General features: G+C 46.0%; 1 protein-coding gene across 4 annotated transcripts in view; it reads right to left on the bottom strand.

The window, feature by feature from the left end:
• Positions 1-14,734, bottom strand: part of ZNF710 (zinc finger protein 710) — a 63,872-nt gene that overhangs the window by 46,382 nt on the left and 2,756 nt on the right. The gene's annotated exons all lie outside the window — the stretch shown is intronic.

Here is a 14,734-nt window from a genome sequence, read left to right as displayed (position 1 = left end):
AGGCTTTTATTTCCTTTCTACCTCAACACGATCTCTGAGGCCCGCTTCCAAAATGGCATTTTCAGCCCAAGGTCAACTGCAGAGCCCGTGTGAATCCAGAGGAGCTCTGGCCCCTGGAAATAGACAAGGTGGCTGTACCCCCAGATCCTGCCACTCAGCCCAACACCAGCAGCTCTGGAGGGGGGCAGCCACGTTCCCACGAGCTGCGCGCTCCGTGTGTGGGGCAATAAACTCCAGAGACGTCCAGAAGCCTGCTCTGGGACGGAAGAGAAAACAGGGAGGGAAGCTAAGGGAGAGGCTGGGAGACCCATCGTTTCAGAAGCATTTCCCAAGCGTGCGACTGGCAAAGATACCACACAGGCGCCCTGGCCCTGCGTTTATTACCTTTACTAGGAGTCATCTCACACTGGGGTCTTTCTGCTCTGTTTCTCTGTCCTCCATCCTCGCTCACCCAAGTCCTCTGCTAGAAGACAGATGCCTCGGCTGGCTTCCACTGAGCCCCGGGGAGTCTGGGGACACTCTTAGAAACTCACAGAAGAGAATCCTGACCCACAGGGAACGTATTAAGATGGCCAAGCAAAGATGGCAAGGGCCAGAGGAAGTGCAGCGACAGGCAAAAAGATGCTGGCGTGTGCCGAGCGCCCCAGGAGTGGCTTGTCCCTTGGGAATACGTCTTGTCTCTTTCTCAATAAACTTTCGCCCCCCACCCCTGTGGCTTCCTATATCCAGGCAGCTCTGCCCACCACCCTGGCTGTTCTGGGCAGTGACCTTCAAGTATGTCTATGTTTCATCCTGATGCCACTTACAGGTACCAACTTCCTGCCCTCTGCTCCATGCAGTGTCTACACAGTGGAATGAATCGCCCAAATCAGAATGTAGCCATTGCCCTTTGGAAGAATGCTCTTCAGGGGAGGGGTGCTACCAGTGCATCAGCCCCCAGAACTTGCTGGGGGAGAATGGGAGTGGGCAAGTGTTTCAGCTCTAATTTTTGCCTAGAAATCAATAGGCTCTCCAGTGGCTCATCTGACCCACCTCTGCATCTCCTGCTTTACTTTTCTGGGGTGTCTTGAGAGTTAGGTGGCAGAGAGGTTCAATGAATGGAGTGTGAACTCTGGATTCAATCATACCTGGTTCAAATCCTGCTACCATCCCTTACAGGTGCAAGGCCTTGGGAAAGTGGCTGCCTTCATGAACCTCAGTTTTCTGCCTCCAAAATGGGTCAGGGGGACTTCCCTGGTGGCGCAGTGTTAAGAATCTGCCTGCCAAACCAGGGGACATGGGTTCGATCCCTGGTCCAAGAAGATCTCACGTGCCATGGAGCAACTAAGCCCGTGCATCACAACTACTGAAGCCCACATGCCTAGAGACCATGCTCCGCAACAAGAGAAGCCACCGAAATGAGAAGCACGCGCACCACAACAGAGAGTAGTGCCCGCTAGCTGCAACTAGAGAAAGCCCACATGCAGCAATGAAGACCCAATGTAGCCAAAAATAATTTTTTTTTTAAAATGTTAAAACGGGTCAGGAATGCTGTTTCTTACAGAGTCACTGAATTAGAAGAGTCTAGCCCAGTGTCTGGCCCAGAGCAAGTAGTCAACAAACATTGGTCCTCTTTCTCCTTCCCTTGCTGGGATTGAGGAAACCCATCCTGAAGATCTTATGCAACATTTCAGAAGACCTTCCTACATTTTCAATTCAGTCACTATGTGTTGAGAATACACCTCAGTGGAAAATTTTTACTTGGGGTTATTTCTTGGTGAGTTCTAAGAAACACGGTCAAGCACAGAAAACGTACTTTTATACATTATCTGTAAACAGCTGGTGCAGAGCAGAAATTTTAGTTGAAGTGAGAAGGAATTCAAGCAAAAGTGCTATACTTATTCCTCTGAGGGATTTCTCAACCCTCAGATCAATTTTTCCGAGGGGATTTCCCCACATGGAATAACAGCATAAGCCCCGAGTGCCCTGGCTTATGCCAGAGTGATCTGTCATGTTGTTTCTTTGCTCAGAACCCACTGGTGGCTCCCCCAGGCCTCTGGATGAAGTTCAAGTCTTTGGACACATTCCCAGATTGGCCCCTCCAGCTCCATCTTCTACCATCCCACCTCTATACCCTCCCTCCCATCCACACCAAACCACCACTGACTCTTTGAATGCGCCTGCACTTTCTGCCTTTGTATATTCTAGTCCCCCAATGGAACGCCCCTGCTTCCCTTGTCTGCTGAGACTCAGCGAAACACCACCTCCACCAGTCTTCCCTGCACTCCTCTGCACCTTCACCACGTCCAGAGAGCGAATTTCCTGTGCTCTTGTCTGCATATCCCATATCCCTTCTGGCTGAGGGCCTGCTGGGAACAAAGACCATGCCATTCCCCTTTATATCAGAGTTTAGTAGGTGCTTGGGAAATGTTTGCTGATTGAATGAAGAAATAAAGAAATGACACAGGGAGGTTTGTAACAGAAAAGAGTTTTCAGGATGGTGTGGGGTTCTCCCCAACTTCACAGGCCTGTGGTCCACAGGTAACAATGATTACCACGTATCACACAACACAGAGCACACCTATGAAAAGTAGGCACATGAACCCATTTCGCAGGCCACGAAATCAAGGCTTGGCTGGGAAGGCTGGGACTCATCAGGGCTAGGAGATGGTGAGCCAGGATGGAAGGCCATGGATCCTCTGATCCTGAGTCCCACAACTTGCAGTAAGGTCCTCCCCTTGCCTGTGAGCCCACTTCCACGGCAGGCGACCTTTTAGATCCATCCCTGCCTGTGGGGAGAAGAGCAGCTCTGTGTTTCTGTGATTAATGTACTTTTCGTCCTGCAGAGCCTCCTAAGGCCAAGAAAGGGCCAGGTCAGAAGTCACAGCACACACGGGAGCAAACAATCGACTATATCTCAGGCCACGCAGAGCCGAGACCCTCACTCTTGGACCCAACTCTCCCACACTGCTAAGGGTGGGGGCCACGCCGTCTCTCACAGGACACCAAAGCTGCCCATTTCTTGTGCCTTTGGTGGGTCCAACATCATTAAAAGTGGACCCTGGTTTTCTCCAAATCAATTAGTTAAGAAGCAAGGTGACGACTTTCATTGGAATCTAAGGTTACAGAATGAGGTCTGTAACATTGTGTCTCAAATGGGGGAAGGGGGTAGAGACTGAGGAATGGGGATGGGCCATTCAGGGAAGAGAGGCAGGACCTGGCAGATAAGAGATCTCATCCACCAGACAGATAACAGGGCTAAAATGACAAAGGAGCTAGAAGCCGTGCTGGCCTGTTGAGAGAAAGAAAGAGCATATTAAATTTTAAACAAAGCCCACCCCAGGGGAACCTCCAGCCTCCCTCTCCCAACCCATGCCTCCCATTTTCAGCACACTAGTCATCAAGTTCATAGAAACCGAAATGTCCCTCATCTCTAGGGGCTGGGTTTTGTGTTTTTGTTTTTCTGTAATCCAACGGGCAGCAGCTGGCACACTGTGTCTCTGGGGGATGGTGGGGAGGGAGTTTGGGACTCCCTGAGCCCCTGTGGCCTTCCCACCAGGCCTGAGAAAGGAGGGCAGGCTGGAACCAGCTTCGGCTGGGACAGCACCACCTGGACAGGGGATCGATGGGGGGCTGGGAACCAGAGCAAAGCGGGTGCAGGGAAAGAGCAGGAAGTGAAAGGTCCAGATGGTAGGCAGCAGCCTAGGTGTCACTAGGAGCCAAGAGGAAAGAAGGAACTAAGAAGTAGGGAAGGTCCTCAGAGGCCTCATCAACCAGCGTAAATAATGTGCTGGTATGGAGGAGGAAGAGAGCAGAAAAGGAGGAAGAGGCAGCTAGGAGCTGGAAAGGAAGGCCCAATTTAGCCCAAGAAAATGTTACTTCCTCAGTAATTCCGTCAAACCTCCCTCCCCCGCCAGCCCCCCACCTCCACAAAGTGATGGATGGGAATCGGGCTGCAAGGGCTGAAGGTCTGGGCAGAGACACTCCCCTGGGCAGGACCCGCGGGTCAGGGTCTGAAGCCTGCACAGGAAATCTCCATGCCACCCCGACAAACACCAACCAACCTCAGTCTATAGAGTTAGGGCAGGATGTTTATTTTATAAGCATCTTCTTCAAAGAAAGACCGGCCTAAGCTCCCTGAGAGAGTCTGGAATCCTCAAAGCCAGCACTGCCCCAGGCACCCTAAGGATGGGCCCCCTGGGGTTTCCCTGGGGAGCCACAGGCCTGCCCAGGTGCCTGCAGAGGAGACAAGAAAGGCCTCCAGCCTCAGTGCTTGAGGCCCACTGCAAACAAAGGGACAAGGATGGGAGGTTCTCCTACATAGGTCAGCTGTGCCCCGGGTCTCTCAGGCCTTTCCCAGGCCGGTGCCTCTTAACCAACATGAGTGAAACAGTTGAAAAGCGGTGTCTTAAAAACGCATAATCAGCTTTTAAAAGAATAAGACTTAGTATTCACCTAAAAGGAATCAAAAATACTACACAACATTTCTGGAGGCCAATTTAACCATCTATATCCAGAGCATTTAGAATGTGTCCTTGGTCCAGTGGATTCCCTGCTAGAAATATATCCCAAGGATATAATCAAAAAATACCCAAGGATGTTCACCACAGCATTCTCTATAAGAGAGAAGAGGAAAAAACCTAAATTTAGGGGACTGCTTAAATATGTGGAAGGGTATATCATATACTGAAATATTAATAATTATAGGTGGTTTTAATTTTCTTCTTTTTGCTTGTTTCTATTTCCTAAATTTTCTGCAACAATCATAAATCTCTCTGTAACAAGAAAAAAAATCAATAAAAGCTATTTTCTAAAAAACAAAAGGAACAGATCCAAGAGACTGTGCATTCGTTGGACATTCAAATCTGAACTGGATTTGAACAAAACAAAACTGGACAGAGACACTTAAAACCACCTAAGAATATTTTCAAGGACTAAGAGGTGGTTTCCAGTGAAGGGAAATTAAAATCCTCCAGAAGGCCTGAGTGAGTGCAGGAAGGGTGAGTCAGGAGCAGGGAGCCAAATCCCCAGAAGAGTCAGGACCCAACATTTCTGTCCTTAGAGTAACTGCCATGGTGGGGGAGGGGTTGGGGTAGAGGGCAGGGATGAGAACAGGCAGAGGGGCCGGAGGTGTGAAAAGACAAATGTTACTTTTGTCCCTGATCAAGGAAAGGACAATGGCCATCTCTTTAGACAGTGAATTCAAGCTCAGTGAGATTTGTTCATCTACCTGGCAACAGGGAATGAATTTTTACAACCAAGGTATAGAAGCCCCCAAACAGAGGTGTGGAAGAGAAATTCTGACAAGCTCTGTAACTGAAGCAAAAGAACTTAGCTGATGTTACACAGAAATTTTTCCAGATAATGAGCTAGAACACAAGAAGATAACGGAGTGGAACGCTCGGGAGGGCGTTAAGAGTACCAGGTATAGCATTAACAGAAGGTGGCCTTTGCGTAAGATGACCTAGAGCCCAAGGAAGGAAAAATCCCACAGGACGTGGACTTAATTATTCAAGCATCAGGAAAACCTGAGGAGCAATGGGAGATGTCTAAATTTCTCCAGTCCTCTTTCTGATCAAAAGCTTTAAAATCTATCTCAGAGATCAAAATTCATCCATTTGGGAAACGTTTATGGGGTGCCTCCTATCCATGCACGCATTCAGCAGACAGCAAGACAAACTTGCCGTGGGTGCCACTCTGTGATGTTCAAAGCACTTCCACTTCCACTGGCCTAACAAACAAAAACGGACAGCATGGGTCACTAGCATGCATCCCTCATAAAGATGCCAAGTAGCACAGTGACAGGGTGCTGGACATGCTAGCTCAGGCCCACGGATCCTGAAGACTTCCCACCCCCATGAGCATTCCTCAGCCCCAGTGGACCTTGACTCTCTCTTAAGAAATGATGACTCCAACTTGGAAAATAAATATGACACCACACATGAGGACAGCTGGTGCTGGATGATTCTGTGTCTCTTAAAGACATCAAATTCTCCCCCCAGGTGAAGCTGTATCCTATAAATTACAGCCTCTCATTATGTATGGCCAACACCTTTAGCTTTGTTCTCCGTGGAGAATTTCTCTTCAGCAAAGAGGAAGCAGTCAATACCCTACTTTGAAAACAGCACAGGTGTTTCTGTGAGACAAAAACCAAAACAAAAATCAAAAAAACACCTCTTCCTCCCTTTAATTAAAGGGATTGCACCTGTGTATAGAAAAATAGGAAAAAGTTGTTCTTCCAGAATCTTCCATGTACTAAGTACTTTCAGCCCTGAAAACGTCCCCACCGTAAAACAAAGTGAAGGCACCAGCTTACGGTACCAGCAAGTGCTCCCTTGGCACCTGGCAGCAGCTGGTACCTACCTGAGGCCAGTTCATAACGACAGTAATAAAAGTTCCCTTGAAATAGTGTTAAGGTTCAGACACTCTGATGAAAGCTGGGAACTTCAAAGATAGGACTGCAAAGCCCATCCCTAATCCTCCTCATTGTGTCTGATGCGGAGGGCTGGGTTCTGGGCTGGCTCCACCACCTACTGCCTGAGCTTTGCCCAGTAGGACTTGTGAGCCTGCCAGCCAGCTGGAGGAGGCGGGATGGAACTTTGCACTCACTCCCACAGGGGGTCGGGGGGGTTGTCCAGGCCATGGTGCACAGCCATTGGTCCTTGACCTATGAGAAGTCGGTTAAAGATAAAGGAAGGAAACAAGAAAATTCTGATCTACAGACATGAGCCCAATGATTCTGGAGTGAGAACTGGATTCAGTGCCAGGTTCCAAGGCTCTCTCCATGAACCTGGGCAAGTCATTGCAGACTTCCAGGCTTCAGTTTCTTGGTCAATAAAAATGGTAACCTCCCTAGGGGCTGCTGAGGGGAGTAACTAAAATACCCTGTATGAAAATGCAGAACAAAAGTGTGATCCCTATTCCCTTCCTCCCTCCTTCCCACCCTCCCTTCTTTCCACCCTAACCTCCTTTAAAAAAAATTTTTTTTTAATTAGGTAATATAGGGAATTTCCTGGCAGTCCAGTGATTAGGACTCCATGCTTCCACTGCAGGGAGCACGGGTTCTGTCGCTGGTCAGGGAACTAAGATCCTGCAAGACACGCAGTATGGCCAAAAATAAATAAATAAATTAGGTAGTATATGCACAAAGTACAAAATTCAAAATGTAGAAAAAGGAACACAGTGAAAAGTCAGCATCTGCTGTGGGAAACCACTATTACCAGTCTCCTAGGTATCCTTGCAGAATGCTGCATAGCCAGGCATTCTGTCTCTTACTTTCTTACTTAAGAAAATAGCTCAGCAACCACATCGATACATAGGGAGCTTTTACATTCTTCTGTACAGCTGCATAGAGTGGCATTGCATGGTTATAGGATAATTTATTTACCAGTTCTCTAGTGATGGACATTAAGGTTGTTCCCCCCACCCGCTTTTATAAGCAATGACGCAATGAACTATCTTGAAAAATGCATCATTTCACATGTATGCTCATATCTGTGAGAGGAATTCCCAGAAGTGGAGTTGCTTGTGCACTTTTAATAAATATTGTCGGGCTTCCCTGGTGGCACAGTGGTTAAAAATCCGCCTGCCAATGCAGGGGACACGGGTTTGAGCCCTGGTCTGGGAAGATCCCACATGCTGCTGAGCAACTAAACCCGTACGCCACAACTACTGAGCCTGCGCTCTAGAGCCCGTGAGCCACAACTATGGAGCCTGCACGCCTAGAGCCCGTGCTCCGCAACAAGAGAAGCCACCACAATGAGAGGCCCACACACCACAACGAAGAGTAGCCCCCCGCTCACCGCAACTAGAGAAAGCCCATGTACAGCAGCAAAGACCCAATGAAGTCAAAAATAAATAAATTTATTAAATAAATAAATATTGTCAAAACCCTCTTTATACAGATTGTACCAACTTACACTCTTTCAACAGTTACAAGAGCATCTATTTCCACTGTCACTTCTCCATAGCAGAGTTAACACTTCTCTTATTACTAGTGGGGCTGAACACCTTATATGGTTAAGAACCACTTGTATTTCCTTTTCTGTGACTGGTTCTTAGCCCATTTTAAAAATTGGGTTGATAGTCTTTTTCTTGTTGATTTTCTCTTTTTAGATATTATGGAAATTAGCCCTATCTCTGATATATGTTGCAAAAATGTTTCCCCAGTTTTGAGAAGCGGAAGACTCTTTTGACTGTTTATAATAATTTTGCCTCACAGAAATTTTTTACTTGTGTAGGGTCAGATATATTAATCTTTTCTTCTATGGATTCTGGGTTTTAAGTCAAAGTTAAAAAGTATTTTCCCTGAGTTCATTTTTTACATTTAACATCTTTAATCCATCTGAAATTTATTTTGTTATAAAGTGTTCTTTTTTTAGACAGTCATCAGGTTGTCTCAAGTCACAAATTTTAAAATGCCACCTTTCTAAAATGTCACCTTTCATATTAATTTATCATTGAGTCCCTTTTCTTTCTTCTCTTCCAAATCATGCCCCTTTATCTCAGAATCACGCTCTTTCTCTCCAAGGCCCTCCCATCCCTTCATTCCATTTGTGAGTCAAGAGTTGATCCATGTTATCATGACTGACAGTCACACACATTATGTTGAATCTCAGTATCTTAGAGCAAGTAGAGATCTCAGAAGCGTCCCTTCATTTTATAGCTAAGGTCACTCAGATCCAAAGAGGTAAACTGGACCTGTCCAAGATCACAGGGTAGCTTAGTGCTTGTGATTTTTTTTATTACTATTCAAGAAGAACAGAAATATTGATTTTGCCATAAATTCCACTCAGTCAATAGATATCTATTAAGCAACTACTCTGCCCAACAGTGAACAGGCACTGGGGCTCCAGAAATAAATGACACAGCTCTGACCTTTCAAGAAGTTCTAAAAAAAAAACAGAAGTTCTGAGTCCAGTGTGGGGTCTGAACACACACATCCACAGACTAATAGATAAGGTGAAAATGGCCAATGAATGTAGAAGGACTGGTTAATTTTGCAAGGGATGGCATGGAGAAGGCTCAGAAGATGCATAGTTTTCAGTTGGGCCTGACATGACTAGGACTTTGTCCAAATATGGAGAGAAGGCATTTGGCAATAAGGGAACAATGGGACAAAGTGGGGGGGTCTGGTGGTATATCGTCAGGAAGGAAGTACTCTGGCTTAGTGTTAGCTCTGGGCAGAGTTTTAAATGAAAAGGCTCCTCTGAGAATCTGTGGTCATTAGCCAGCCAAGTGGGTTTGGGCTCTGGTCCTCAAAACTGCAAGCTAAGAATTATAAATAAATGACCCATCTGTAGGGTCTTAAGGTGTCTGGCAGAAGGCAACACATATTCTCCCTGGAAGAATGTACTCTCATCCCATACATTAAAGAATTCTCACAGATAGAATTCTAACAAATATAAGCTCACAATAGAAAATCACAAAAAGAAATAAGCCCTCATGAGTGAGAGGGAGCAGAATCATCAAACAACAGAACTACACCTGTAAATACTTCAGATACTAGAATTATTGGATACAAAAAAAAAAAAGGTGTTTAATATGATTAAGGAAATGAGGAGTTAAAAACCCAGGTAAAGGGCTTCCCTGGTGGCGCAATGGTTGAGAGTCTGCCTGCCGATGCAGGGGACGCGGGTTCGTGCCCCGGTCCGGGAAGATCCCACATGCCGCGGAGCGGCTGGGCCTGTGAGCCGTGGCCGCTGAGCCTGTGCGTCCGGAGCCTGTGCTCCGCAACAGGAGAGGCCACAACAGTGAGAGGCCCGCGTACTACAAAAAAAAAAAAAAAAAATTTCAGTGGAAGGGCTGAAGAGAAAATTAGAGATAAGTGAAGAGAGAATTAATGAGCTGGAAGACAAATAAGAAATTACCCAGAAAACACTATAAAAAACCAAAAGATTGAAAATGAAAAAGAAGTTAAGAGAGGGGGGTGTGGGATGAATTGGGAGATTGGGATTGACATATATACACTACCATATATAAAACAGATAACTAATGAGAACCTACTGTATAGCACAGGGGACTCTACTCAGTGCTCTGTGGTGACCTAAATGGGAAGGAAATCTAAAAAAGAGTGGATTTATGTATATGTATAACTGATTCACTTTGCTGTACAGCAGAAACTAACATTATAAAGCAACTATACTCCAATAAAAATTAAAAAAAAAAAGAAGTTAAGATGTCAAGGAGATGTAAAGGATAGAATAAGATCTAACATATATCTAATTGGAGTTCCCAAGGAGAAACCAGAGAGAGAATGATAGAGAGATAAAAGTCAAAGAGATAAAGCATGAAAATTTTCTAGAACTGATCAAAGTCACTAATCTTTGGTTTCAGGAAGTCTAACGAATCCTTAGACAAATAAAATAAAATCCACTCCTAAATGCATTAAACTGCAAAACACACACACATGTGCACACGTGTGTGAACACACACCACCACCACCACCACCACCACAACAACAAAACAACAACCAGAGAGAAGAAATTACCTAAGATCAATAACTGGGCTACTACCTTCTCAATATCAATAAGGAAAGTCGGAAGATAGTAGAATACCATCTTTCAATACTAAGACGAAATAACTGTCAAGCTAATGTTTTATACCCAGTAAAACAATCTCTTAACAATAAATATGAAATAAAATTTTAGCCAAACAGGAACTGAAAGTTTATGATTAAAACACCTCCACCACATGATGTTCTGATTCCAGAAGGAAAGCCTGAGATGCAGGGAGAAATATGGGTAAACAAAATGGTAACTATGTGGAAAATCAAAAGTTAATCAACCTTTCATTGCACTGCATTACTTGAAAAAAGATATGGATACCAACTAACTTTAAACCTTATGCAGTATGCATGAATCAAAAGGACAGAAATAGAGTATGTAAGTTCCAAAGCAGTAAAGAAAAAAAAGAGTAGAGAAAAAAAAAAAAAAAAACATTTGCAGGGTGAAGCCATAGACATGGACGGGAAGCAAGTAGCAAAGAACCGTGGCTGAGGCACCAAAGCATAGCCAGGAGAGGAAGGAGTGGCAGAAAAAGCAGGATTAGAGAGGCAGGAGCAGGACCCAGAGTGATGAGCCAGAACCCACGACAGGCAAGAGTATCACAACAGTACAGCTACAGAGAAGCCAGGTAAGTAGAGGCTACCAGATGTGATCAGGAGGTGGCTGGGAACCTCTGGGAGTGGAGTGGGGGTGAACCTGATGCTTCAGAGCTCGAGAGGAGAGGGGGAGAGAGGAAGTAGGGATGGAAATTGTGGCCTCTTCTTTGTGAAGTCCCAGGGTGAAGAGAAGTGAAATGGGAGGGGGGCAGGGGAGAGGCAGGGCCAAAGGAGAGGGAGACAGGTGTGTCGGTAGCTGTAGCAGGGAACTGGGGCACAGGAGGATGTCCAGTGCTCAGTCGTAGGCAGGCAGCCCGGGCAGGACATGGGAATAAGGGTTGATGGTGGGCATGAGGCCCAGGTGAGCAGGCAGAGGTATCCCAGCTTGGGGCAGGGGTGGGCGGGGTTGCTTCAAGTAGGGCTGTGCAGTGGGGGGCCTGGAAGGATTCAGAATTTCAGAGGTGACCTGCTTCCAGGTAATGGCGAGTCCACAGTGGTTCTGTGGCTAGCAAATGGATGGGAGGTTGAGACTGTGGGCCTAGGGACCCCAGGATTGGACATCACAGGGTGGGGTTAACCAACCAGCACCGCCAGCCTCCAAAGGGTCCCTAATTCTTACTGAGAGGCCCGCTCAGGCGTGGTCCTTGTGAGGACATTCTGGCGTGGTGCATAAAGCAACTATTAAAGTTTGTACAATTTTTTTTTACCAAAACCATGCAGGACAACCTTCCCAATCCAGAAGACAAACAACACATAACCAAGAGTCATCACAGAAGTTCTAGTCTCCCATGTAAATCTGCAAGGTGGACATTCCTGCTTTCTGTAGTGATCATTCTTACCTGATTTTGATTCTCTGTTTATTATACCCTGGGGGGCAGGGAAGGAAGAAAGGGAAGGCAGTTGGGCCACAATGTGATCCCTTATTCTCAACTTCCAACTGCACTGAAAATCCTCACATTTCCAACAGTTCTCTCGGTACTCCCAAAATATACACATGATAGAGCATATGTATTTAATATCAGAAACTCCTTTCTGATGATGGTTGTAGAAGACAGAACCAAAACCCCTCTAGAGATCAACCCACTTTTAATAGTCTCTTTACTCCATTTACAAATATATAGATGATAAAGATAATACATACTGGTAAATATTCAAATGGCACAGAAATGAGTAAGAGAGATGACAAAAGGCCTCTGTACTTGGGGTAAGGCACTAGGGGTGGCAGAAGGGTCAGGTCTGTGAGCTCCTCTTTAGTGCTTACTGAAGTCAGACCAGAGCATGGACTAGTAGCATATGCTGGCCCCCACCAGGGGGAGGCGCCGTAGAGGTGGATGCTGTGTAAGCCCAGATCCTTTCCCTCAGTAAAGCTTGGAGACAGCACACACCAGCAAAAGCCAAAGATCTGAGAAGCCAGAAGGAACTTGTGGGATGATCTAATTCCCTCGTTATTACTCTTCCAAGTCATTCCAAGTTGGGTGACTTGCCTGAGTCACCCAACTCATTCGCAGCAAAGCTGTGAACCTCCCAGTTCGGTACTTTGATTCCATCAGTATTTCTTAGACTTTACCACGCACGGGAATCTTGTTAAGATGCAGATTCAGCAGGTCTGGGGTAGGCCCGAGATCTTGCATTTCTAACAAGCTCTCAGGTGATGCTGATGCTGCTGGTGCATGGACCACATACAGAGTAGCAAGAGTTTACATCAAGGCTAATGGACTATCCCACCTGGTTAAAGCCTCTTCACCCACCCTTTGCGTGGCTGTTTAAATGACCTTTCTTCCGGAAAGCCTCCCTTCCCCCATCCTCCCTGATTATCAGCTCCCATGGTCTCTGTACTTTTTCCTTTGAAGCATTTATAACAACTGTAATTAAAGAGTATTTGTTTAATTATTAGTTTAATGTCTGTCTCCCAGGGAGACTGCAAGCTCCACGAGGACCGGACCAGCAGACTGTCGATAAAAGGGCAGCTGTTGTGGGCTGGAGCAGCCTGGACCAGCATCCTTGGAGGAGGAAGGGAAGGCTTGTACTGGTGGGAAACACCTTCTAGAGGCCTCATGGCCAAGGGTGACACTTCTGCCGTTAAAATTCCCACCAGTTTCAAATACATGCCGACTAAAATGTAACTTGAAAAGCAACCTTTAAAAAACAAAAAGTCTCCTAAATCTTTATCAAAGATGTACTGAACAAATATATGTGGTAAATAAAAATAAATTTGAATAGTGGGATAAATTTAAAAAAAAAGTCTTTATCAAGTGCAAAACAGTCCCAATCTGGTACTAGCCACTCTGCCTGGGGAATAATTAGGTCCCCAGTAAATATTCCCTTACAGTCCTCAGACACTGTGAGGGCCTTGGCAAAAGAAGCAGAGGGCCTGCTCCCTGACCAGCCTCATTCTGTTGCAGACCAATTTCTTTTCCAATTTTTCTGCTGCCATCCTTTCTAGCAACCCCAAAGCTCTGAATGCCCAGCTCCTTGGAGTGGGCAGAGATATCTGAACTCATCATCATTCTAGGGTGGCCAAGTTTGAAGTCAGTCTGCCTGGGTTCAGACACCAGCAGTTCTGTGCCCTTGTATGTAACTAATTTCTCTGTGCTCCAGTTTCCGAATCTGCCAGATGGGAATAACAATGCAGTAACTAGCACCTGTGAGGACTAAGGGAGATGATACACATAAATCACTTACACAAGCCTGGCCCAGGATCTACGATTATTATTATCCTCCCCATATCCGGTCCAATTCAAGATCTCTCTATTGTTTCACACAAGTCTCCACCCAGTGGCTCCACCTCATTCAAAATTTACTCTTCCCAGCCCCTCCTGCCTTACCTGTCTGGAGCTTGTTCGAAGCAATGACTCACTGCAAAACTCTGCAGCTCCCATCAATCACCTCCCTGTCTCTGCCTCTGTGTGTCATTTGTGGGTCCCCACTGCGAGGGAAATCTTTTTCCTCATGTCCAGTACCTTTATTCAACAAGTATTTATCGAGGGCCCACTATGCGCCAGGTCCTGTTCTAGGCACAAGGGCTTAGCAATGAACAAAGAAAGACCTCTATCCTCATGAACTGAAAGTAGTAAGAGATCTAACCCACGAATAGAGATCAGTTCGGGTCTCTGGCCCTTCCTTACGTCCCCATTCTTTTCCCTGACCAAGCCTAAATAAATCACACACAAGTACAAAGCATGAAGAAAACATTCCAGATCAAAAAATGCTCAGTGTGACTTGGGCACATCCCGATGACTAAACTGCTGCCCCGTTAAACTGGTAGATGTTGAAGAAGTACGCATTATAACAGCCAGAAACACCCGGTTTCCCCAAGTAGTCACACCAGCCGTCAAATCCTCCAGAACAGTATGTGTAACACAACTAGAAAATAAGGTCCTTCATTTACTTATCTCATGAGGGTAGGATAAGCCCACGTTTTCATGTTCTCACAGCCACATTCTTCAGATGAAGCCTGATTCGGGTTCCCCAGCAGGAATACAGGCAGCAGCCTTGTGTTAACAGCACTGGAAATGGACTCTGAAAGCCCAGGTTTCAGTGCTGGCTCTGTCGCTTACTGTGTGATTTCAGGCATGGGGCTTTTCTCATGCCTCACTTTCTTCAGACAACCTCTAAGGTCCTCTTCCAGTTTTGCAGTCTAAGGGCTGGGATCAA

This window comes from Tursiops truncatus, chromosome 2 (assembly GCF_011762595.2).
Source record: "Tursiops truncatus isolate mTurTru1 chromosome 2, mTurTru1.mat.Y, whole genome shotgun sequence".
Taxonomy (NCBI): domain Eukaryota; kingdom Metazoa; phylum Chordata; class Mammalia; order Artiodactyla; family Delphinidae; genus Tursiops; species Tursiops truncatus.
Note: the sequence above shows the minus strand (reverse complement) of the source record. Positions and strands in the feature narration are given on the sequence as shown.